We start from the raw sequence: 25090 nt of genomic DNA, 5'->3' as shown, positions 1-25090 counted from the left end.
TTCTATGTTTTATGTGTATGGGTGCTTTGTCTGCATGTATATATCTGTACACCAGCAGAGGAACATATCAGAATAGGACATCGAATCTCATTATAGATGGTTGTAAGCTGCCATGTGGTTGCTGGGAATTGAACTCAGAACCTCTGAAAGAGTAGCCACTGTTCTTAAACACTAAGCCATCTGCCCAGTCCTAAACATCTATTCATTTGAGACAAGATCTCTCATTGGCCTATAACTTCCAGATTAGGCTATATTGTTTATCTGATTATTTATCCAGCAAATCCTAGGGATTCTCCTGTTTCCATCCCCACAGATCTTCAATTACAAAAGAGGGCTATCAAGCATCGTGTGTGTGTGTGTGTGTGTGTGTGTGTGTGTGTGTGTGTGTGTGTGTGTGTGTGTTTCTATAAGGCTTCTAGAGATTAAACAAGTTATTGTATTTTTGAGGCAAGCAATTTACTGACTGAGCTCTAGATTCTGAGTTTTATCAGCAAGCCCATTTGAAGCTGGAGAGGTTTAGGAGTGTTTATTGCTCTGTCAGAGGAGGATTCAGGTGATAGCAACTCATACTGGGCAGTTCACAAACATTTGTGATTCTAGCTCTAAGAGATCCAATGTGTCCTTCTAGCCTCAATGGGTACACACACATGCATAAAGATATAAATTTTATAAAAGTCTACTCTCTTGCTTATAATGCATGTTCTGTTAAGGCCACTAAAATAAAATTCTGTTGAACTTAGAAAAAGATGAGAAACAAAATTCTCTCTCTCTCTCTCTCTCTCTCTCTCTCTCTCTCTCTCTCTCTCTCTGTGTGTGTGTGTGTGTGTGTGTGTGTGTGTGTGTGTGTTTGTCCCACTGAGGTACACACACACGAGACTTTTTATACATTGACTTTTTCTGAATATCAAGAGATAAGTAAGGGAAGCATTCCAAATTTTGTCCACTTCTAAAGAAAATCTCAGTACCTTCAACATCTGGATCCCAACATTATATTGAATTTACACCTTGTCCAGACACAAAAAGTGTTGAAAGATAATGAATACTCTTTTTGATGGGTCAGCCTAAAGAATGTCCTGAAAACACATGACAAAAATTTAGAACAACATCTAGACTCTTGTATGAAGCAAATGTCCATAATGAGTTTCTGGCAGCAGATATTCTTAATAACTATTCACCCCATCCCTTCCCTTTTCCATGTCTGTGTTGTCTCTGCACAGACTTTAAGTCAGAATCTGTAACTTATATACATGATATGACAACTAGAAACAAGTAACATCATGGTTATCAACTCTTGATCATAACACTACTTTTTGGTCAAGTTATTTGGCTCCATTAAAGAGCCCTGCTTAGTGGTTAAAATTCTGTTCTGTGTCACCCATGTTATCTGTTGAACTGTAGGGAAAATAAAGCAGATTTGGGACTAGCAGAACAGGATACCCTGATGTGGGAGATTATGAAATTTTGGGGAAACTGCAAGAAGTGTACTTTGATAAGTACACTTAGGGTGTAGGCACAAAGCTGCGATTGTTAGGCTGACTCCAGAACATTGTTTGGAGTGTAGTATGTAGACAGTTCAAAGTCCTGTCCTAAGGAACATCAGAGGCAACAGGAAGGGCCAAATTACTGACAGAATAAACTTCTACAATGAGAAAGGTATTTTAAACTGGATTATTCATATCTACAAATTGGGAAATTGCCTAAATTTAAGTCATTCCAGGTAAACAGCAGTTTGGGTGATTATTGGTATTAGAATTATTATATGTTTAATATTAGAAGTTGTCAGCAAATTATTTTGATTGGAACGTTACTGTTTACTATATATATATATATGAGGGAAGGATTATAATATGTATACTTCCAATCAACAGATGCACTTTAAAATCTTGAAAACATATGCCCAAATACAGTCTCCTCTTTCTGGGGACTAGATAGGGGGTCTTCTTAGGTAGTTATCTGATAATTTAATAGGTAATAAAGGAAAAGAGTAGCTTTCTGAAAACCAAATCCATAAATACAGATTTTGTCTAGATATTGTATCTCTGTTGAATTGGTATTTGTAGGCTGTATGCCCAGCCTTCCCAGGAGTCATTTGAACCAAAAGTCACTCTTAAGAATATCCAAGATTACATGCTATCTTCCTTTAGACAGCCATGAAAGGAACTGTGTTGCTCTGTGATGATAGGGCATATGTTCTCCACTCATCCATATCCAGGTGAAGTGTGTTGAGATGAAGGCTTATTCTTTCTACTTCTTTTGAGTGTCTTACATGGCAGTCACCAACTGAAATATGTAACACAAATGCAATAGGTATCTGTCAATTAGTTGACTTTGCCATAAAAAAGAAAAACAGTACCAGATCTATGGCTTTTACACATTCCTAGTTCATTATTTGGGATAAAACTCAAAACAAAATGCTAGAGTTTAAGGGGAGAGGCAACTGACAAAAAGAAAAACTCAGGAGGAAGTGATAGCTAAAGGAGGGAGAGGGGCGATAGATACTGAGGAGAAACCATGGGACAGAGCAGTTATATCTTGGCCCACATCAGGGTCTCTCTTCTAGAACTCTCTATTTTAGGAAACAGCTCCATTAAATGTTGATGCTAAGACAGCAAAAAGACCAGATTTGAGTTCCAGTCCTGCATTCACTGTATGAACTATGAAGCATAAAGACCTTCCATCTGAACCACAGCAGACATGTTCACAGCTAGAAGAGATCACAGATGACCCAAGATAAAATAGCTTCAGGGTGACCACCTGCACATCATCTCCAATTCTCTGAAAGCCTTCTGCCCAGTTTGATCTGTCCCACAACTCTTGACTTAATCTAGTTTGTTTTGTTCAAGTCTGTTCCTGTACTCTCTTTTCTCTCTTCACTTGAAGGCTGATTTTTACTGTGGGGGTGATGAAAATGAGGTGAGTATAGTTATCTGCTCTGTAGAAAGCTGGTTGAGGTAACTCCCTTTACTATGTCTACTATTCCAAGTAGATTAAAAAGGAGAGGAAGTGAACCCAGTAGTAAACAGTTGTATTCTGGTGTGGCCTGAATCAACTCCATGCAGAAGCATTTGAGTTAAAAGAATAGACTTTGGAGAAGTAATGGTAACAGCAGCAGCATACACTTTTAAAGTTCAAAGTTCATAGTGTATCTATCAGTTTACTTAATAGATTCTGTGAGCTCCAAGATCAAGGATGGAAATGTTCTCTCATTATTCAACGAATAAAATAGACTCAAGAAACAGAGCTTAAAGCTCTGACTGGTCAACACATAGTACACTTATTTCTGAAGAAATGCACCTTAAAAGTTACAGTATATACACACATGTTACATGTATATCATCAATTACAATTCTCCTCTGAATTACATGTCACATTCTGAGATTTTTTTTAAAAAAAATTATAAAAGGGGTCAGATGATACATGTGCTAGGTTGTCATGTAAAAATCCACATTTAAAAAATTTAAAAAAAATTTGATTGTAGAGATAAGACTATTGGCTATTTAAAGAACAGCCCTGAGTGATTTCAGATGTTGTAAGACTGCCAGCACAAACTCACGCCATTAATGCTCAGGCTGATATATGAATTAATAATTCACTTTTCTGAATTCTCCTCTTCTGAGTTTGGAGCACAACTCAAACGTAAGTGCTACTATATCATGGAACTACAACTCATTCCAAATTTTAATACAGTCTGTATTTCTGCCAATTATTTATGACTTTTAAATATCCAAATCCGAAGTGAACATTTGTATTTTACATTCAATGCCTCACAGATGTATTTAGCTTATTTCATAAAATGAAGACCAAGGAGCTACAAGAGGATCCCAGATCCTCACTCCAGAATTCCCGAGGACCCCATTCTACTTATGTTCATTGCATAATTTTGAAGCCACGATCTGAACATAAGCCATCCTGAAGTTAGGTGATGAGGCCCTTAATGGTGGGACTATAAGGCTGCAAGTACAGGGAATCATAAAGGAGTTGGGAAGGGTTAACTCTGAGCAGGAAGTGGCTGCTATTTTCTGCCTCTTCCAGAAGAGATTCTGCCTCTCCTTTCCTGTTGGTGAGCTATCACATTCACAGAACAGTGCAGAATTCTCTGCCTAAACTTCCACAGTGGTACTGTCTTCCCTGCCATGTGTTACCAACAGGGGTGGAGAACCTGTATCCCAGACCTCAGGAGGCTGGCACAGCAGGACCATGAGTTTGAGGCCAGCCTGGGTTAAATATGGAGGTCCTCATGTGTTTCCTAAAAAACTGTGAATGCTTTAAGCTTTTCTTTGTTTCCTTCATGTTATTACCAATTAGGTATACCAACTCATCCATTATCTTCAGCTCTTGATACTCATCAGATGGGTGAATGTGCAAAGAATAGAAAATGTGGAGCATGTACACATGCAAGCATGTACACATGCACGTGTAGAAACATATACTAGCAATTCTGCCAGACATACTCGTTACCAAAGTACTTAAGAGAAGGAGGCAGGAGGACAGTGCCTGGGCTAAATAGAAAGATACTGTCTCAAAATGATGACCATTACTGAGGACTGAGAAGAATTCTACTTTAGACAGATTTCTGAGTCAGAATGTAGTATTATATTCCTTTATAGTAAGGAAATGAGTCCCTATAAAATGCCAGAGAACGTTACAAAGGAGTGAAAGGTTCACAATTTCTTTCTTCAATTGTCTACTGTGGCTTTTTTTTTTCATCTTTTCAATATTTGCTTATGAGACAGGTCATCAATTCAAGACTTCAATTTCAATGTCCATCATTTGCCCAATGCATGCTTCTTTCTGTGACTTCTGGTTTTCAAAATGTACCATTGTTGTCTCCAATAAAGTGTTCCAAAGCAAACATTTCTAGAGTTTTCTCTGTCCTCTTTCCCTCATTTTCAGTCAGTTTGCATGGTGACTTTCATCCCATTTTCTGATGGGGCCTGTGCAGCCTCCCAGGTCTGACCAGCTCCCTTCACATAAGGCAGGAGGGCTGTGTCACAAGGACATCTGTTTCTAGCCTTCCTTTCTTGCTTTCATAGTGCAATAGCTCCAGTGCTCCTCAGACAAAGGCTACACAGTTTGAAAACTCCAAATCTAACATGCTTGGGATGAGTGTTTGGGATAGATTTATTTTTAGAATTTTAGAATACTTACAGATACTTAAGTTATCTTAAGGATGGGATCTATGTTCAAACAGTTTATTCATGCTTCAGATGCACTTATACACAGAGCCTAAAAAGCAATGTTACATGGGAGCTTAGGGGTCACCATGGTTTGATAGTAACCCCTCATTTGAGGTCATCTATGGAGTCTTTAATGTGTGATATCATGTCAGTGTTCAAGAATTTTCCAATTTTTGAAGACTCTTGCATTTCAGGTTTTTATATTAGAGATGCTTTGCCTATGTTGGGTGACAGGATGGATCAATGACCAATCTTTTACATCTCCAGTGACCCTTCTAGCTATCCCAACATTAGAGACTAAACAAAGCAGATAGTCTGCCTACTTGAACAAATACTTAAACCTGGCCTAACGAAGCTGCTGGGGAAGCGAATAGGCAAACCCATGTTTATCATGCACTTGAATAGTTGCCCCTCAGCAAGGGAAGCTGAGCTATTAAGCTTGTGTATTTCTGTCTTTTCCTCTCTGCATACAACTTGATCCTATTAGAGTTCAAGTTTCATTTTGCTTGTGAAATTTGCGGCACTCCAGCCCAGAGTGACTTCTGCTTTCTCCAAACTCATGGACTGGTACTTATTTATGAGATGTTTCTCTACAGGGGTTCTCAACCTTCCTAATTCTGTGGCCCTTTAATACAGTTCCTCATGTTGTGGTGACCCCAACCATAAAATTATTTTTGTTGCTACTTCATAATTGTAATTTTTCCACTATTGTGAACTGTAAATATCTGATATGCAGTATATCTAACATGTGACCCCTGTGAAGGGATAGTTTAGCCCTCAAAAGGATTGTAACCCAGAACTACTTCTTTGTACAATCCTGAAGAGATAGACCTCAAAGGAACACATCCCGCAAGGGGATTATTTAGTCTAGAGATTGATAGTACACACCTTTTCCTAGCAAGACAAAGTTGGCTCATATCTGCATGTGTACATGTATATACAACATGACCACTGTGCTTGGTCTCTTCCCTCTACATCGAAAGTCTTTGAAGTAGAGATTTACCTGACTGTGAAAACAGTGTATGCTTGATTATTTAACTGACTTTCATTATTGGAGTTCAGTTGTTTAAAGTCTTCAAATTTGGAAAGATGGACATACTCATTTGTTGACAGCTGGGAAAAAATAAAAATAAAACACAACAAAAACTCCAAAGGTCTAATATGAGAGAAAGCAAACTCGTGCCCCCATCTTTTAGTTAGTAAAGTGAAACCACTCTGACTTTTTGTTGTTGCTATTTAAATACTCTCTTGGGTCTCTTATTTATATTATGGTTAAAAGAGGGCTCTGAATGTGTAGTTGTACTTTGGTTTTAGGGAAATATGTGTTTTTGCTCAAGAGATCTGAGGTACTCTTGGTTTCAGTTGCATGCCTGCATTCCCTCTGTCTCATGGTACAGGGTAAAGGGAGGGAGGACCAGTGGTCCACATAGTGGCTGCTGTAGAAACAAAGGCTATGGTGGGAAAGAGAAGCCCAAGAAACAAAGGAAAGTGCTCTACAAACTTTGATCAAACATTCTTTCCAGAACCAAACTAATGACTAGACATTCTTCAGAATGTAGGTATTAATTTTTATAAGCTGTACACAAACACTGTGTTGCTCAGTGCAGTATACAGCATTGAGACCCAAGTGTCTCTGAGATGATGATAAACACATTATACTATACTTTGGAGATCACTGGCTCACAGACTGCAATCCATAGAGAGAGGCTGGCCCAATTACAGAGAGATGAAAATGTTGATGAAGTTGAAGTTAAACCTAAAACTAATGTGCCATCTTTGTAATCAATGAAGCTATACACATAAAGTTTTCAAGTCTAAATGACAATGACAATGGAAAATACAAGAAGTCTTCATGAGGGGCTAGAGAGATGGCTCAGCAGTTAAGAATGCTTCCTGCGGGGCTGGGGATTTAGCTCAGGGGTAGAGCGCTTACCTAGGAAGCGCAAGGCCCTGGGTTCGGTCCCCAGCTCAGAAAAAAAAAAGAACAAAAAAAAAAAAAAAGAATGCTTTCTGCTCTTGAGACCAGAGTTTAATTCCCAGCATGCATGTTGGTGCTGCCTGTAATTTTATAGACACATATACATAGATAAAAATAAAATCTTTTAAGAAGTATTTGTGAAATTAATTGTGACATTTCCAGAGATGATTTCTAAGAATATGCCCTAACTTTTTCTAAAGCAAAATGTTTGAGGGAGTTACAGGATACAGGGAAGGGGGCAGGGAAAGACAAAGACTGGAAAACAAAACTATTTTCCTCCAATGTAAAAAACAAATTTGGAGCTGGGCATAGTGGCACATGGCTTTAATCCTAGTCTTAATACTTTAATTGGGAAGCAGAGGCAGGCAAGTCTGAGTTCAGGACAAACCTGTTCTACAGAGTGAATCCCATGATAGTGTTACACAGAGAAATCCTGTCTTGAAAAGTCAAATGGCCTCCCTTTCCTTCACTCCCTCCTTTCTCTCTCCCAGTAAAGAAAAAGATGCTGCTATCAGTGACTTCTAGGCCTAGCATTTTGACTTTTAGTTATAACAAGGAGCTATATGTGGCTCAGCAAATGACACCTCCGAGTCCTAGGAACGGTGCCCCTAACAGCAGCAGGAGCAGCGGGAACGACCAGATGAGCAAAACCAACCTGTATATCCGAGGACTACAGCCAAGCATTACTGACCAGGACCTTGTCAAGCTCTGTCAGCCATATGGCAAGATTGTCTCCACTAAGGCCATCCTGGACAAGACCACAAACAAGTGCAAAGGCTATGGCTTTGTGGACTTTGACAGTCCATCATCAGCACATAAGGCTGTAACTGCACTGAAAGCCAGTGGTATGCAGGCACAAATGGCAAAGCAACAGGAACAAGACCCTGCAAATTTATACATCTCAAACCTCCCACTGTCAATGGATGAGCAAGGGGATGCTGAAGCCCTTTGGCCAGGTTATCGCCACTGGAATCCTTCGAGACACCACTGGGGCCAGAAGAGGGGTCGGCTTTGCAAGGATGGAGTCCACAGAGAAGTGTGAAGCCATCATCACCCACTTTAATGGAAAGTATATTAAAGACGGCCCCTGGAGTAGCAGCACCTTCTGCCTCTTGCTTTGCAAATTTGCTGATGCTGGGCCAAAGAGAGGACAGAACCAAGGAAAGTTTGTGCAAAATGGATGGGCCTGGCCAAGGAACGGAGTCATGGGTGGTATGGCCTTGACCTATGACCCCACCACAGCTCTTTAGAATTGGTAGGGTGCTTGCTCCGTCTGTGCTAGCCCCATATCTCCCATCTCCTGTGTCTTCCTATTAGGGCTCAGTTCTGACACCAGGGATGGACTATCCCCTCTCTCTCCAGCCTGCCTCCATGATGGGACCTCCTACCCAGCAACTGGGTCACCTGTCACTCAACAGTCTGGGCACATTCATGCCAGCAGCTGCTGCTATGCAAGGGGCTTACATGTACCCAGTACCCAGCTGTCCCTTCTTCAAGTATTTCTGTTGAGGAGAGCAATAGTCAGTAGAGTCAACTGGCAGTGGAGTCCCCTTCAGACCATGGGTTCTATCCTTTCCAGTTCAGCAAGTAATGAGGTCCCGACCTGGGGAAAGAAGCCTATGCACTTCTTCTTGGGCTGTTTTCCCATTGCTGATGGAATCTGAGGAACCATGTTGTTTTTCAGATGTGCTACATTCAAGATCAAAAAGACTTTTTTCTTTTGCAAAAGAAGTTTCTTGCTTTGTATTTAATTGCAGTGAACCTTTCTCCTACTCCAAAGACACCAGTTGAGCTGCTTCTCATTTTCAAGAGGTTTGGGTATGTTGGGATTGCCTAGGGAGGCTTTAAAATGATTTCTTTAAAAAAGAAGACATAATAGCAGTGCTGGAAGGAAAGTCAATGAAGGAGCCCTGCCTGCCAAGTTTAGTTATGGACTATTTTCAATGTGTTTTAAATATGCAGGCTTAAAATTTTTGTTTCGCAAAGCTCTCAGCACCCCCCTACCCCCAACACACACACACACACACACACACACACACACACACACACACACACACACACACACACACACACACAGTTTAAGGCAGGGTCTCAGTGCAGTCCAGGCTGGCTTTGAACTCACAGAGATCCTTCCCACTCTGAGTGCACCAACATGCCTAGTTTTTTTTTTTAATTTCTTGTCCACATTGTTCTTTTTCTCATTTCCATTTAGCTGAGTCTGCCTACTTTGCCTTTTTACAATTTTCAACTTTATGAATTTGATTTAAATTCCATGTGGAATTGGGGGAAAGGGAGAGCAGCACACAGGTAGAGAAGTGTGGGCAGTGAAGGTGGCTTCCCCTCTGCCCTCCTGTCCTAGGAGAGACTATATTTTGACTTCAGGAGACATGACAACCATGCAGCCTTTGGAAGCCACCTTCAACCAAATCTGGTGGCAAGTGCCACTGAGAAGTATCATCCAGCTTCAGCATTCTGGGACACCTATTCTGACTCCTAGAGGGTCTTCATCCTGCCCCAGGTCTCATAGCCCCTGCCCCTGCTGAGGAAGTTATGCCCTCCACTTTACCTGGAGGTTGTTTTGTCCCAAGAGGCTGCGGTCTTATCCATCATCCTTCATTGCCAAGCCTGGGGATTATCACATGAGCTTGGCAACTAGTTGATACAGACCAAGGATGGTCCTGAAACCTGACAATACAGAACCTGACCTCACTTCTCCACCCCTTCCTTACTCCCTGGCAGTTATCTGGTGTAGACTAAACCCCTACCTGGCCCAGCCCAGCTCAGCCCAGCGCAGCCCAGTCCAGGACATGGAACCTGTTATGTTCATGTCATTGACCAGCAGTGCCTTTGAATTCTGCCCATCCTGCCTCCTGGAGGATCTTTTCTGCCTGGTTCTCAGAGCCTCTCATTCCAGCTGCACGTGGCTGTACTCAATGGTACTCTACTGAATCACTTAGTTCAGCAGGAGCCATCTTAGCGGACTCACCCTTGGTTGTATGTACATGCCAACTGCACACCATTTGAAGGAATGACAGCAAGAACTGTAATGTGTACTGTGCATGCTTGAGAATGGACTAAGCTCTCTATGCAGTGTCCAGCCCAGCCCTGGTGTGTTTGGACCCATTCCTCAGGGAACCAGAACACCGGAAATCATTTTCCTTCTTGTAGAAGGACAACAGGGTTATGGATAGAAAAAAGGCAATTCTCACAGCTCCCTGGCCATTCAAAAGTCAGGAGGGACCTTTAAACATGGCTGACTTTAACTGTTCCCTTCTGCATGAGTTTCCCTACACACCTGTGATATGAAGGATATGTAACAAGTCACAGTGTGGGGGGAAGCTCATGCTTGTCCTTCTTAGGGTGTATGACAGGCCAAAGGAGTCATGTGTATAAATCGCTTTTCTGAGGGGGAATGGAGTGAACTTTGTGTTGTTTTTTTCTTTTAAATTTTGCATTTATTGTGTCAGCTTAAGCTACTTCTGTTTATTGAGCAAAGTTTTTTCTGTATTATTTTTAAGTGAAGTGCAAATCTAATTTCAGGGCCTACAACATTCACAGCTCATTACTTACTCCCTGAACATGGCTTTCCTGCATGGCATGTAGCACTCTCCAGCAGACACAGAATAAAATGATCAAACCTGACCGGGGCAGAACAAAGTGTATGCCATAGAGTGTAGTAACATGCACTTGTTCTCCTAATGTGGCACAACATACATGTCAGCAGATTCTGTGCACTGTAGGTCTCAGAGTGCTCCCCACCCCCAGGGGGGTGCACTGCTCTCCCAGAAGCCATCTACTGAGGATGCCATCTACATTATAATTTAAGATCATTCATTTTTAGCCCAATTATTCAGAATTATGAAAGTCATGTAGTAAACCTAAATTTTATCTTCTTTTGACTTAATGGTTTAATTCATATCTAATCCACACACCATACAATCAATTACTACCAATATAAAATCAATAGTTTAGTTATATTCAGAGTAGTACAGGTAATACCATCATCAATTTTGAACACTCTTACCTACAAGAAGACCACAAATCTACTTTCTAGAGATCTGCCTGCCCAAGGCACTTCATAGAAATGGAACCACATGACATGTGGTCTTTTGTGTCTGGTTTCTTTTTTTTAATTTAGCCTAATACTTTGTCTTTTCTGACACTGAGGATTGATTCTGGGGTCTTTCCCATTGCAGGCAAATATTCCACCACTGGGCTGGCATAATATCTTTAAGGCTTGATCATACTACAGCATGTGCCAGCATATCTCTCCCCCCCCTCCCCAAGGAGAATTCCACCATATGGCTATAACACATTGAGTTTATCACTTATACATTATAGCTGGTGGATATATTTAGGTTGATACTTTGGGCTATTATGAATGAATAATGTGCACATTTTTATATGAATATAAGTTGTTATTTCTCTCTTGTGTGACTGAAGTAAACAAAAATAAATAAGAAGATTCTGATGTTCTCTACAGCAACTCCAATTCTCTGTAAGTTCTATCACTATTTGTATGAAATACTTTGAAACTCCCACATGGTTCTGTCTCATTAGAGGAGATGAGGTACTTTGTGTCAGCCAATCAGTTACATGCTGCACATTACTGAAAACAAACAGAATGGTATGTTTCCTCCACATTTCCCATCTGACTTCTCCCTTATTGGCCCATTTTCCCATTTATCCTTGGAATTAGGTGTCCTAAGGCACACAGATCTATCAATAAGCTTTTGACAACCATATGTACTTGACTCTTGATAGTTTACCTGGACTATAATTTAGATCTGCAGTATCTCCAAAGGTCTATGCAGTAAAAGTTTTATCCCCAGCCAACAGCACTAACCAAAGTGGTGGAAACTTAAGGAGGCAGTCTGTGGGGGTGGGGTGGGGAATCACTGTTTCTCTCCCCATCTCCCCTCTTACTTCCTCCCTTTCTCTCTCCCACTCCTCCCTCCACTCCACATTCTCCTTTCTCCCCTTTCCCTACATCTCTCTGCCCTTAGACTAGCATGAGGTGAGTACAGAGCTCCACCATTGTCTCACCACAGGCCCTGGACAGCAGGGCCAACTGACCATGAGGTGAAATCTATGGAACTGTAACCCACAATGAACCTTTCTTCTTTGTAAGGTGGTTGTTGTAGTTTATTTTGTTAAACTACTGGAAAGCTGACTTACATGACTTTGGGTGTTTAGTAACATCTTAATGATTGTTCCTGGCAATTTATACTGCTTTTCCTCTCTGCCGATGGGCTCCTTTTGGTTTGAGCAATTAGAGATTTCACTCTATAAGGCCATTAAATGAGACAGTCACTTACTGAATTACTTTTTAAATCCATTGTGACTTACTCTGTAACTATTTCATTAGTTGAATCTCCTCCAATGAAAGATCATGCTGTACAGATGGCATAATCACCCGCGCTTTCCCTGGCCTTTGTTATCAACAAGTATACAATTTCCCTTTTCTATATGTAACTAAAAGTCAACGGTTGTACCATCAAAGAATTGCTTGTGTTGAAGTGACATTGCTGTGGGTATGAGCTCATCAGAGCCAATTAGGCATCCCTTCTACCACCACTACCCCCACCATTGTGGTCCTCAGGGGCTGGAGAGAAAACAGTATGAGCTGGCCTTCTGGAAATGCTGAGCAGAGGCCACCCATATGGGTGTCTTGAATAGAATCTGACTTCTTTGCCAGACCAAGAAAACAGATCCACCAGAGATGCTGCAAGAAAAACAGCAGTTTATGCCCCTGTGTGCTGAGAACCTAGACTGCTCTTAGCGAGCCACTGTAAAAAAAAAAATGGAATGTAAAATGCCCCTTTCTCCTTCATATACACTTGACATTATCACATGGAGAACCTGCTTTGGTGTTTGGATCTCTTTAGAAATACACAGCATATGTAAAGGTAAAACTAAGCTAAAGGTCCTGTCTTCTCTTATTCTACTAAATATAAAGCTATGGGATTTTTTTTTCTACTTTGGAAAATGCACCAAGAATGTAATTGCATGAAAAGAAAAGATACAATGGTCAGTTTTGTACAGGTCAGACTGTTTCTTTTTGTTGTTGTCTTTTTTTAAAGCCTTTTTCAAAAGCAGTCAACCATCAAAGTAAACATTAAGTGTGATTTGATTTGATTGCTGAGGGGGTCAGATTCTGGGAACAGTGGCATGAAAATATGTATCCAAAGTGCCTGTGGAGAAGTGCAAAGGTCCTGAGACTGCAATTCTGATGCTTTCCAATTCCCAAATAATAGCAGCCACAAAGTTTGTCCTTCTCTCAAGTTAGTCAGGGTCAGAGTTTCTGTGTCTCTTTTTAAAAGACTGCTTTTTCTCCTGTGTTTTATTTCTCTCTCTCTCTCTCTCTCTCTCTCTCTATATATATATATATATATATATATATATATATATATATGTGTGTGTGTGTGTGTGTGTGTGTGTGTGTATGTGTGTAGCAATCTTCTCTAACCACTTCGACAACATATTATGGAATAAATGGAATTTCGAATTTTCCAACTGAAAGCCAGGGAGGTGGGAGCAAAGAGATGCACAGGTCTGGTACCTTAATTGCTATGATGGTGGCACACAACTGTAACATGACTTACATGGGTGAACTGTGTGCAAAAGAGGCCCCTTAAGATAAGACAGTATGAGCACACTGCCCTAAAGCCAACAAGATCAATTAACATTCCAGCAGGCAACCAGACTCAGGAGGTTACAAAAATAATAATAAAAAAAGAAAGAATGTGATGGTGGAAGGGAAACTGTTGGTGACCCTAGGTAAAGGATCAAGAAACATTGGATATGGGGCTCGAGAGATGGCTCAGAGGTTAAGGGCACAACTACTCTTCCACAGGACCCAAGTTCAAAGCCTAGTACCCACATGGCAACTCAACTGTCTGTAACTCTGAGGTCTGACATTCTCATATGACAATCTTATACATGTAGGCAAAACACCAATACACATAAAATAAAAGTAAATAGATTAAAGCACAAAACAAAAAAGAAACATTGTATATATATTGCATACATGTATGAAACTGTCAGAAGACTAAATAGAACATGTTCCTTTAAAAGAATGACTTTCTTTTTTAAAACTCCTCTCTTGGCTTTTTGATGACACTCTCTCCTGATTCTCTTCCTTCATGTAGAGGTGCACCAAATGGTTTTAATATGGTTTGTCCCTAGCCAAAGCTCCCCTGGGAGTTCAAAGCCCACAATGAGGTAGTAAGGGCTGGGGTGTTTAGAGTGGAGGCTTACTGGGGTGATTAGGGTTAAACAAGGCCATATTGGTAGAGCTGCCAAGATTAAATACTGGCAACTTCCTAGGGAAAGGACCAGATGACACACACAGTACAGATGTTCTGCTTGTAGCCAAGTGATACCCTGGGCTAATTTAGGCCCTGACAAGAAGACCATCATCAGATGCAGCCCCTTGTCTCTGTGCCTGGATAATTGTGAGTCAAAATGAACTTTTCTTATAAAGCTTCCTAGCCCTAGGGATTTTGTTATAGTATCAGAAAACTGGCATAAGAATGTCTTTTCAGTCATTTCAACTGTCTTCCTGCATCTGCCTCTTTCAGGTGGCTGTCGACTCCATCTTCTCTCTTGCCTATTCCCAAAAGATAGTCATATTCTCCCCTCAGTTTTCACTCTCACACTCTGTTTTCTGTTCCTACTAACCGGAGAATCATCTTACTGACCACTGGCCAGCCCAATTTACGTGTCAAAACATCTGAGATAGGTGGGTAACAATCTAGAAGAGATATTAGCTCTAACCCCTGAAACTGGGAATGTTTTTGGAGACAGTGTCTCTGCAAACATCAAAAAACTAAGGATTGTGAAATGGAGGATCATCCTGGGTTATCTGGTGGGCCCTACGCAGACAAACTAGTGTTCTTATGAGAGAAGAGGAGAGGGGGGCATCTGGCAAACACAGAAGGAAGGATAGTAGGTCTCCAGGGGCAGCTAGTGCAGTGAGAAGCCAGAAGCCGAGGATGCTAGCAGATACCAGGTGCTCAAAGAGGCAATGCATGGATTCTTCTTGAGGCTTCCGGAAGGATCAGCCCTGCTGACTCTCAAATTTGGCCCAATGAAACCGAGGCTGTACTTCTGGCTTCCACAACTGTGTATATACTACTGAGCTTATGGTGAATTTGTAACAAAAGCCATAATAAAAGAGTATAATGTAACACTCACATCCTTAGCAGTGTGAAAGCACCACAAACAACAGAAAGCTACCACCCCTCAGCAGTCATGGTAGCTATAACTGAAAAGGTAAAGGTAATGGCAGGATTGAGAACTTCTGAGCCTGCGAACCGTGGTGGTTTGTGGCAATCTTTGGCACAGTGGTTTCTCTTACCTCACCCAGTTCTTTGCTTTGATCTTCCTACATGTGTATGATTACAATATGAATCCATGATCATGCCCATGACTTCATTCCAATCTCATCACCTGTAAAGATTCTCTTTCCATATTTGGAGTGACAGGACAGTCAATAAAGTACTTCCTTTGCAAACATGAGGACCTAAGTCTGACCCCAAACAAAAAGCCAGGCTTACAATCCATTGTAGGGAGGCAGAACCCAGCAATGGCAATGTGGTCTAATCTACTAGTTGATTTCCAAGCCAGTAAGAGACCTTTTAGAAAAAGATGGATGGCACCTATGAAATGACAGATAAGATTATTCCCTGACTTCCACACGAATAAAGCTACACACCTACTTCCCCTTCTGCTCCAAATGATGTCACCATATCCATTGGTACTAGTGGTTAGAACTCTAACAACTCTTAGGAGAAATAATTCAGTTATAACTCTAAATTTCTTTCTTTTCTTATTTAATATTTATTTATTTTATGTATGTGAGTACACTGTTGCTTTCTTCCGAAACACCAGAAGAGGGAATCAGATCCTATTACAGATGGTTGTGAGCCACCATGTGGTTGCTGGGAATTGAACTCAGGACCTCCAGAAGAGCAGTTAGTCCAACACCATAATTCTAAATTTAATAAGCACAAAGCACTTACCGCCTTTTAAAAGCATGCTGTTTTCCTTCTCTTCTACAAGTGAGGAGAAAGCTCTGCTCCCACTGGTCCAGGCCTTGGTAGGTCTAGTACCTAGCTTTTATCTGCACTGTGCTCCCATTCTGCTTATTTCCCCTCTTCCTCCTAGCTATAGCAGCATTTCCCCATCTCTCCAAAGAATACAGATCCTTATAGTCTGGGCTATTGCCATTGACTGTTAACTGGTCTTTCACACACCTGCCCATCTTATCCTTCTCATGTGCCTTCCTACCTTCACCTGAGCTCCAAGAGCATAGACTACGTCTCATTCATCTTGGAATCTTAAACAATACTTATCACATAGAAGGTAGTCAATGTTCACAGAATTGAATTATTTTATATACATTAAGCACACTTTTTTTTCCTGCTGTGACAAAATACCTACCAAAAAGCAACTTAAAGGAGAATATATTTGCTCACAACTTGAGGGAATTCAGTCCATAGTAGTGAAGGGGGCATAGCAGTTTGTGTGCTGCATCTTTCCACCACTGACATGCCCAGAGCTGTGTCTCTTAGGTGATTCTAGACCTACTCAACTTGAGAATCAAAATTAACACATAAAAAAAAAAAGCAAAACTATGCCACATGGAGTAGATTTTTGAGGAGACTTCCAAAAACAAACGTTACAATATTAGCATCAAATGTGCCTTTTGGGTACAAGGTACAACCTAAGAGTTACTTTGTTTTATATACTTTTAGTTAAGGAACAATTACATCATAGAGGGAAGGTATCATCTTGATCCTGTGACCCACATTGACTTTTTCTCACCTAAGAATTTATAATTTTTTACTACACCCAATTATTCACTATATATTAACTTATTCTCATCTCCTTTAAAAATGATATTATCTCCAACCTAGATTATAAATTGCTTGAGAAAAAAAAAGTCAAAGTCTCTTTAATGTCCTGAGTTTGCATGATCAAGCATTAAGCAGAATAGGTGTTGAGTAAACTGTTAGCATCAGTGGTTACTTATGAAATGTTAGAAGGAACTTTGAATTATTACTGTTCTGTTTAATGTTTATGATTTGGAGTAGATAAGATCTTATGTTGTAAAATCAGACAGACTTGGTTTCTATTTTCTGCTCCCTATTGGCCTGTAGACAATTTATCGAGGTCTTTATACCTCAGTTTCTTCATCAATCAAGTGAACACTTCCCCTATTAGAGCATCTTTTGTAAGACTATAGTAAAAATTGAGATGACAGATCGCATAGCACAAAATGTCTAAACTTGCACTAACAAATGGCTATTGTCATCACTATCATGTGTGCATGCATGTATGTGTGATGTGTATAAAATGATATATATGTAAAAGATATAGTCAACATCAGCTATCTGTCTGTATTGCTCTTTGCCTCAGTTTTCTCGGGAATAGTTTTACACAGATTCTGGAGCCCTTTGGTTCATATAAATGAGCTGGACAGCAGGTTCCAGGGAGGGGTTTTCCTATTTCTGATTGTGTAGCACTTACTGGGTTATAGGCATGCATTATAGCACTCTGCTTTCTATGTGTGTGCTGGGGGACTGAATTCTGGTCCTTATATTTATGTAGTAAGTGCGTTTCTGACTGACCCATGTCCTCAGCTCCTTTTGTTATTGTTTGTTTGCTTAAGATAGGGTCTCATGCCAAGGCCCCCAGCACATGTTTGGTTCTATCCTAGGTCTCTGGGCAATCCAGCTTCTGGTTCCTGGCCCTTCAGGCAATATCAGGGTTGGGGCTTCCTCTCCTGGCTTGGGTCTCAAGCTGGACCAATCATTGGTTGGCCACTCCCACAAGTTCTGTGGTATCTTTACCTCACCACATCTTGCAGGCAGGATAAATTGTAGGTCAAAGGCTTTGTGGCTGAGATGGTGTCCCAAGCCCTCTACTGGAGGAAGCCTTGCCTGATTACAGAAGATGGCCAGTTCAGGCTCTGTTTCCCCCATTACTAGAAGTCTTTGCTAGGGTCACCCTCATAAATTCCTGGGAGTTTCCACTGCATTAGGTTTATCCCTCGCCCCCGGAAACTCACAATTTTCTTTGTCTTTCCCAGTGTTCTCTCCCTCCATCTTCCCCTGACCTGATCCCTCTGCTCCTATTCCTGTCTACCTGATCCCAGTCCACCCTTGATATCTATTCTATTTCTTCCCAGGGAAATTCATAAGTTCCCCCTTAGGTTGTTCTTGTTACTTAACTTCTCGGGGTCTGTGGACTTCAGCATGGATGTCCTCTACATCACAGTTAATATCCACTTGTAAGTGATTACATACTGCATTTCTCTTTCTGAGTCTAGGCTGCCTCATTCTGGATGATTTTTTTTCCTAGTTAACCCATTTGCCTGCAAATTTCATGATGTTATTTTTTTTAACAGCTGAGTAATACTCCATTATGTATATGTGCCACATTTTCTTTAGTCATTCTTCAGGTCAGGGACATCTATGTTGTTTTCAGTTTCTGGTTATTATGAATAAAGCTGCTGTGAACATAGTTGAGCAAGTGTTCTTGTAAAAAGGATGTCCTTCAGGTATGTGCTCAACAGTGGTATAGCTGGGTCTTGAGGTAGATAGATTCCCACTTTTCTAAGGAACCACCTGATTTCAATAGTGGCTGTACAAGTTGCACTCCCAGTAGCAATGGAAGAATGTTCTCCTTGCTCCACATCCTCTTCAGCATGGGCAGTCACTTAATGTTTTTGGTCTTACACATACTGACAGGTATAAGATGGATCTCAGAGTCATTTTGCTTTGCATCACCCAGATGGCTAAGGATATTGAACATTTCTCAGCCTTTTGAGATTCCTCTGTTGAAGATTCTGTTTAAGTCTGTATCCTGGTTTGTTTTGTTTTGGTTTTTAAATTGGATTATTTGTTTTGTGTGTGTTTCTTGTATTCTTTATATATTTTGCATATTAGATCTCTGTCAGATTCCCATTCTGTAGACGGCTGTTTTGTTCTACTGATGGTATCTTTTGCCTTATAGAAGCCTTTTGGTTTCATGAGGGTTCCATTAATTGTCTGTAGATCTTAGTACCTGCACTATTGTTCTGTTCAGGAAATTGTCTCCTGTGCCAATGTGTGTAAGACTATTCCCCTCTTTCTCTTCTGTCAGGTTCAGAGTATCTGGCTTTATGTTGAGGTCTTTGGTACATTTGGATTGAGTTTTATGTAGGGTGACACATTTGGATCCATTTGCATTTTTCTCCATGCAGACATCCAGTTAAACAAGCACCATTTGTTGAAGATGCTTTCTTTTTATTACTGAATATCTCTGGCTTCTTTGTCAAAAATCAGGTGTCCATAGATGTATAGATTAACAGCTGGATTTTGATTCAATTTCATTGATCAACCTGTTGGTTTTTAAGCCAATGTCATATAGCTTTCATTACTACAGCTCTGTAGTACAATAGTGCTTGAAATTAGGGATGATGCTACCTCTGGAAGTTCTTTTATTTTATAGGATTGTTTTAGCTATCTCCCCCCTCTCTCATATGAAATTGGGTATTGTTCTTTCAAGGTGTGTAAAGAATTGTGTGGAACTTTTGGTGTGGATTGTGTTCAATCTGTAGATTGTCTTTGGTAGGATAGGCATTTTTACTATGCTAATACTACAAATCCATGACTATGAAAGATCTTTCTATCTTCTGATATCTTATTCAATTTCCTGTATTCAAAGACTTGAAGTTTACTGACATACAGGTCTTTGACTAGCTTGGTTAGTTACCTCAAGATATTTTAGATAATTTGTGGCTACTGTGAGGTATATTGTTTCTCTGATTTTTCTTAGTAATTTGTATATAGGAAGGCTATTGATTTTTTTAACTTTAAAAAGAATAGGATACAAGATTCCTATTCTTGTATGCAGGCATTTCACTGAAGGTGTTTATCAACTGTAGGAGTTCCCTGATAGAATTTTGGGGATCACTTATGTATATTATATCATCCTCAAATAATGATACTTTGACTTCTTCCTTGACAATTCGTAGTCCCTTGATCTCCTTCAGTTGTTTTATTGCTCTAGTTAGAACTTCAAGTACTATATTGAATAGATACAGAAAGACAGGGTAGCCTTGTCATGTCCCTGATTTTACTGGAATTACTTTGAGTTTCTCTCCACTTAATTTGATGTCGGTATAGGCTTGTTATACATTGCCTTATGATGTTTATGAATGTCCATTATATCTCTGATCTAAGACATTCATCATAAAGGGGTGTTGGATTTTGTCAAAGGATATTTTTCCTTTTTATTTTATTTGTTTTTATAGGCTATTTTTATTTACATTTTAAATGTTATTCCCTTTCCTGGTTACCCCTCCAGAAACCCACTATCCAATTCCCCTACCTCTGCTTCTATGAGAGTACTCTCTCACTGACACACCCACTCCCTCCCAGCTCCCCACCCTGACATTGCAGTACACTGGGGTATTGAGCCTTGACAGGACAAAGGGCCTCTCCTCCCATTGATGCCCAAAAAGAACATTCTCTGCTACATATGTTGATAAAGCAAAAGATCCATCTCTGTACTCATGGGATGGTGATGGAATGCCTGAGAGATCTGGGGAGTCGGGTTGGTTGATACTGTTCATCTTATGAGGTTGCAAACCCCTTCAGGTATGTCAGTCCTTTCTCTAACTCTTCCATTAGGGACCCTGTTCTCAGTTCAATGGTTGGCTGCAAACATCCGTCTCTGTATTGGTAAATCTCTGGAAGAGCCTCTCAGGAGACAGGTATATCAGGGCCCTGTTGACATTTACTTTGGGGCAGCCACAATATTGTCTGGGTTTGGAATCTGTACGTGGGGTGGATCCCCCAGGTGGGGCAGTCTCTGGATTGCCTTTCCTTCAGTCTCTGCTCCACATATTATCTCTATATTTCCTCCCATGAGTACTTTTGTTCCCTCTTCTAAGAAGGTCTGAAGCATCCACACTTTTGTCTTCCTTCTTCTTGAGCTTCATGTGGTTTGTGAATTGTATCTTGGATATTTAAAGCTTTTGGGCTAATGTCCGCTTATCAGTGTGTTCTTTTATGACTGGGTTACCTCACTCAGGATAATATTTTCTGGTTTCATCCATTTGCCTATGAATCTCATGAAGTCATTGTTTTTAATTGCTTAGTACTCCGTTGTGTAAATGGAGTAAATTGTGTAAAAAACATATTTTCTGTATCCATTTCTCTGTTGATGGGCATCTGGGTTCCTTCCAGCTTCTGACTATTTTTATAATAGTCATAAATAGTTATAAATAAGGCTGCTATGAACATAGTGGAGCACGTGTCCTTATTATATGTTGGACCATCTTTCAGGTATATGCCCAGGAGTGGTAAAGCTGGGTCCTCAAGTAGTACTATGTCCAATTTTCAGAGGAACAGCCAGACTGATTTCCAGAGTGGTTGTACCAGCTTGCAATCATACCAACAATGGAGGAGTGTTCCTCTTTCTCCACATCCTCGCCAGCATCTGCTGTCACCTGAGTTTTTGATCTTAGTCATTCTGACTGGTGTGAGGTAGAATTTCAGAGTTGTTTTGATTCGCTTTTCCCTGATAACCAAGGATGTTGAACATTTCTATAGGTGCTTCATTCAATATTTCTCAGCTGAGAATTCTTTGTTTGGCTCTGTACCCCATTTTTTAAAGGGTTATTAGATTCTCTGGAGCATAACGTCTTGAGTTCTTTGTATATATTTGATATTAGCCCTCTACCAGATGTAGATTGGTAAAGATCTCTTCCCAGTCTGTTGGTTGTAGTTTTGTCCTATTGACAGTGTCCTTTGCCTTACAGAAGCTTTGCAATTTTATGAGGTCCCATTTGTCAACTCTTGATCTTAGAGCATAAGCCACTAGTGTTCTGTTCAGGAAATTTTCCCCTGTGCCCATATGTTCCAGGCTCTTCTATAAGTTTCAGTGTATTTTTTATGTGGAGGTCTTTGATCCACTTGGACTTGAGTTGTGTACAAGGAAATACGAATGGGTTGATTTGTATTCTTCTACATGCTGACCTCCAGTTGTACCAGCAACATTTGTTGAAAATTCTGTCTTTTTTTCCCCACTGGATGGTTTTAGCTCCTTTGTCAAAGATCAAGTGACCATAGGTGTGTGGGTTCATTTCTGGGTCTTCAATTCTATTCCACTGATCTACCTGCCTGTCTCTGTACCAATACCATACAGTATTTATCACAATTACTTGGTAATCTAGCTTGAGGTCAGGAATGGTGACTCCCTTAGAAGTTCTTTTATTGTTGAGTAGTTTTAGCCATCCTGAGTTTTTTTGTGATTCCAAATGAATTTGAAAATTGCTCTTTCTAATTCTGTTAAGAATTGACTCGAAATTTTGACGGGGATTGCATTGAATCTGTAAAATGTTTTTGGCAAGATGGCCATTTTTACTATATTAATCCTGCTAATCCATAAGCATGGGTGATCTTTCCATCTTCTGAGATTTTCAATTCCTTTCTTCAGAGGCTTGAAGTTCTTGTCATACAGATCTTTCACTTGTTTGGTTAGAATCACACCGAGGTTTTTTATGTTATCTATGACTATTGTGAAGGGTGTCATTTCCATAATTTCTTTCTCCACCTGTTTATCCTTTGAGTAGAGGAAGGCTACTGATTTGTTTGAGTTAATTTTATACCCAGCCACTTTGCTGAAGTTGTTTATCAGGCTTAGTAGTTCTCTGGTGGAACTTTTGGGTTCACTTAAATTTACTATCATATCATCTGCAAATAGTGATATTTTGACTTCTTACTTCCCAATTTGATCTCCTTTTGTTGTCTGATTGCTTTGGTTAGGACTTTGAGTACTATACTGAATAAGTAGAAAGAGAGTGGTCAGCCTTGTCTAGTCCCTGATTTTAGTGGGATTACTTCAAGTTTCTGTCCATTTAGTTTAGTGTTAGGTACTAGTTTGCTGTATATGACTTTTACTGTGTTTAGGTATGGGCCTTGAATTCCTGATCTCTCCAATACTTTTAGTATGAAGTGGTATTAAATTTTGTCAAATGCTTTCTCAGCATCTAATAATCATGTGGTTTTATCCTTTGAGTTTGTTTATATAGGGTGATATGCTGATGGATTTCTATATATTGAGCCATCCCTGCATCCCTAGGATGAAGCCTACTTGATCATGATGGATGATCGTTTTGATATGTGCTTGGATTTGGTTTGCCAGAATCTTAGTGAATATTTTTGCATCAATTTCATAGAGGAAATTGATCTGAAGTTCTTTTTCTTTGTGTGGTTTAGGTATAAGCATAATTATGGCTTCATCGAACAAATTGGGTAGTATTCCTTCAGTTTCTATTTTGTGCAATAGTTTGGAGAGCATTGGTATTAGGTCTTCTATGAAGGTGTCAAAATTCTGCACTAAACCCATCTAGTCCTGAGCTTTCTTTGGTTGGGAGACTTTTAATGACTGCTTCCATTTCTTTAGGAATTATGGGACTGTTTAGATGGTTTATATGACCCTGATTTAACTTGGGTACCAGCTAGCTGTCTAGAAAACGGTCCATTTCATCCAGATTTTCCAGTTTTGTTGAGTATAGGCCTATCTATCCTGTTGGTTTTCTCAAAGAATCAGCTCTTTGTTTGTTGATTCTTTGTATAGTTCCTTTTTGTTTCTACTTGGTTGATTTCAGCCCTGGGTTTGATTACTTCCTGCCCTCTACTCCTCTTGGATGAATTTGCTTCTTTTTGTTCTAGAGCTTTCAGGTGTGCTGTCAAGCTGTTAGTGTATGCTCTCTCCTGTTTCATTTTGGAGGCACTCAGAGCTATGAGTTTTCCTCTTAGCACTGCTTTCATTGTGTCCCAGAAGTTTGGATATGCTGTGCCTTCACTGTCATTAAATTCTAAAAAAGTCTTTAAATCTTTCTTTATTTCTTCTTTGACCAAGTTATGAGTGAGTAGAGTGCTGTTCAGCTTCCATGTATATGTGGGCTTTCTGTCATTTTTGTTGTTATTGAAGACCAGTCTTAGTCCCTGGTGATTTGATAGGATGCATGGGATTATTTCTGTCTTCTTATATCTGTTGAGCCCTGTTTTAACAACTTGGAGAAGGTACCATGAGGTGCTACAAGGAAGGTATATTCTTTTGTTTTAGTATGAAATGTTCTATACATGTATGTTAAATCCACTTGGTTCATAACTTCTGTTAGTTTCTCTGTGTCTCTGTTTAGTTTCTGTTTCCATGATCTGTACACTGATGAGAGTGGGTTATTGAAGTCACCCACTATTATTGTGTGTGGTGCAATGTGTGCTTTGAGCTTTAGTAAAGTTTATTTTATGAATATGGGTACCCTTGCATTTGGAGCATAGATATTCAGAATTGAGAGTTTATGTTGGTGGATTTTTCCTTTGACAAGTATGAAGTATCCTTCCTTGTCTTTTTTGATAACTTTTGGTTGAAAGTCGATTTTATTTAATATTAGAATGGCTACTCCAGCTTTTTTCTTGAGACCATTCGCTTGGAAAATTAGTTCCCAGCCTTTTACTCTGAGGAAGTGTCTATCAATGTCACTGAGGTATTTTTCCTGTATGCAGTAAAATGCTGGGTCCGGTTAGTCTATGTCTTTTTATTGGGGGATTGAATCCATTGATGTTATGAGAGATTATGGACCAATGATTATTGTTTCCTATTATTTTTGCTGTTAGAGCTGGAATTATGTTTCTGCGGCTATCTTCTTTTGGGTTAGTTGAAAGAAGATTACTTTCTGGCTTTTTCTATGGTGAAGGTTTTTTCCTTGTGTTGGAGTTTTCCATCTCTTTCCTTTGTAGCACTGGATTTATGGAAATATATTGTGTGAATTTTTTTCATGGAATAACTTGGTTTCCCCATCTATGGTAAACGAGAGCTTTGCTGGGTATAGTACCCTTGGCTGGCCTTTGTGTTCTCTTAGGGTCTGTAT

General features: G+C 40.0%; 1 protein-coding gene and 1 pseudogene across 1 annotated transcript in view; one reads left to right on the top strand and one right to left on the bottom strand.

Annotated features, from left to right (window-relative positions):
• Positions 1-25090, bottom strand: part of Colec12 (collectin sub-family member 12) — a 181230-nt gene that overhangs the window by 115061 nt on the left and 41079 nt on the right.
• Rbms2-ps1 (RNA binding motif, single stranded interacting protein 2, pseudogene 1) lies at positions 7658-8746 on the top strand (annotated as a pseudogene).

Source organism: Rattus norvegicus, chromosome 18, assembly GCF_021556685.1.
Source record: "Rattus norvegicus strain SHRSP/BbbUtx chromosome 18, alternate assembly SHRSP_T2T, whole genome shotgun sequence".
NCBI classification, from domain to species: Eukaryota; Metazoa; Chordata; class Mammalia; order Rodentia; family Muridae; genus Rattus; species Rattus norvegicus.
The sequence above is the reverse complement of the archived record's forward strand: the minus strand, read 5'-3'. Positions and strand labels throughout refer to the sequence as shown.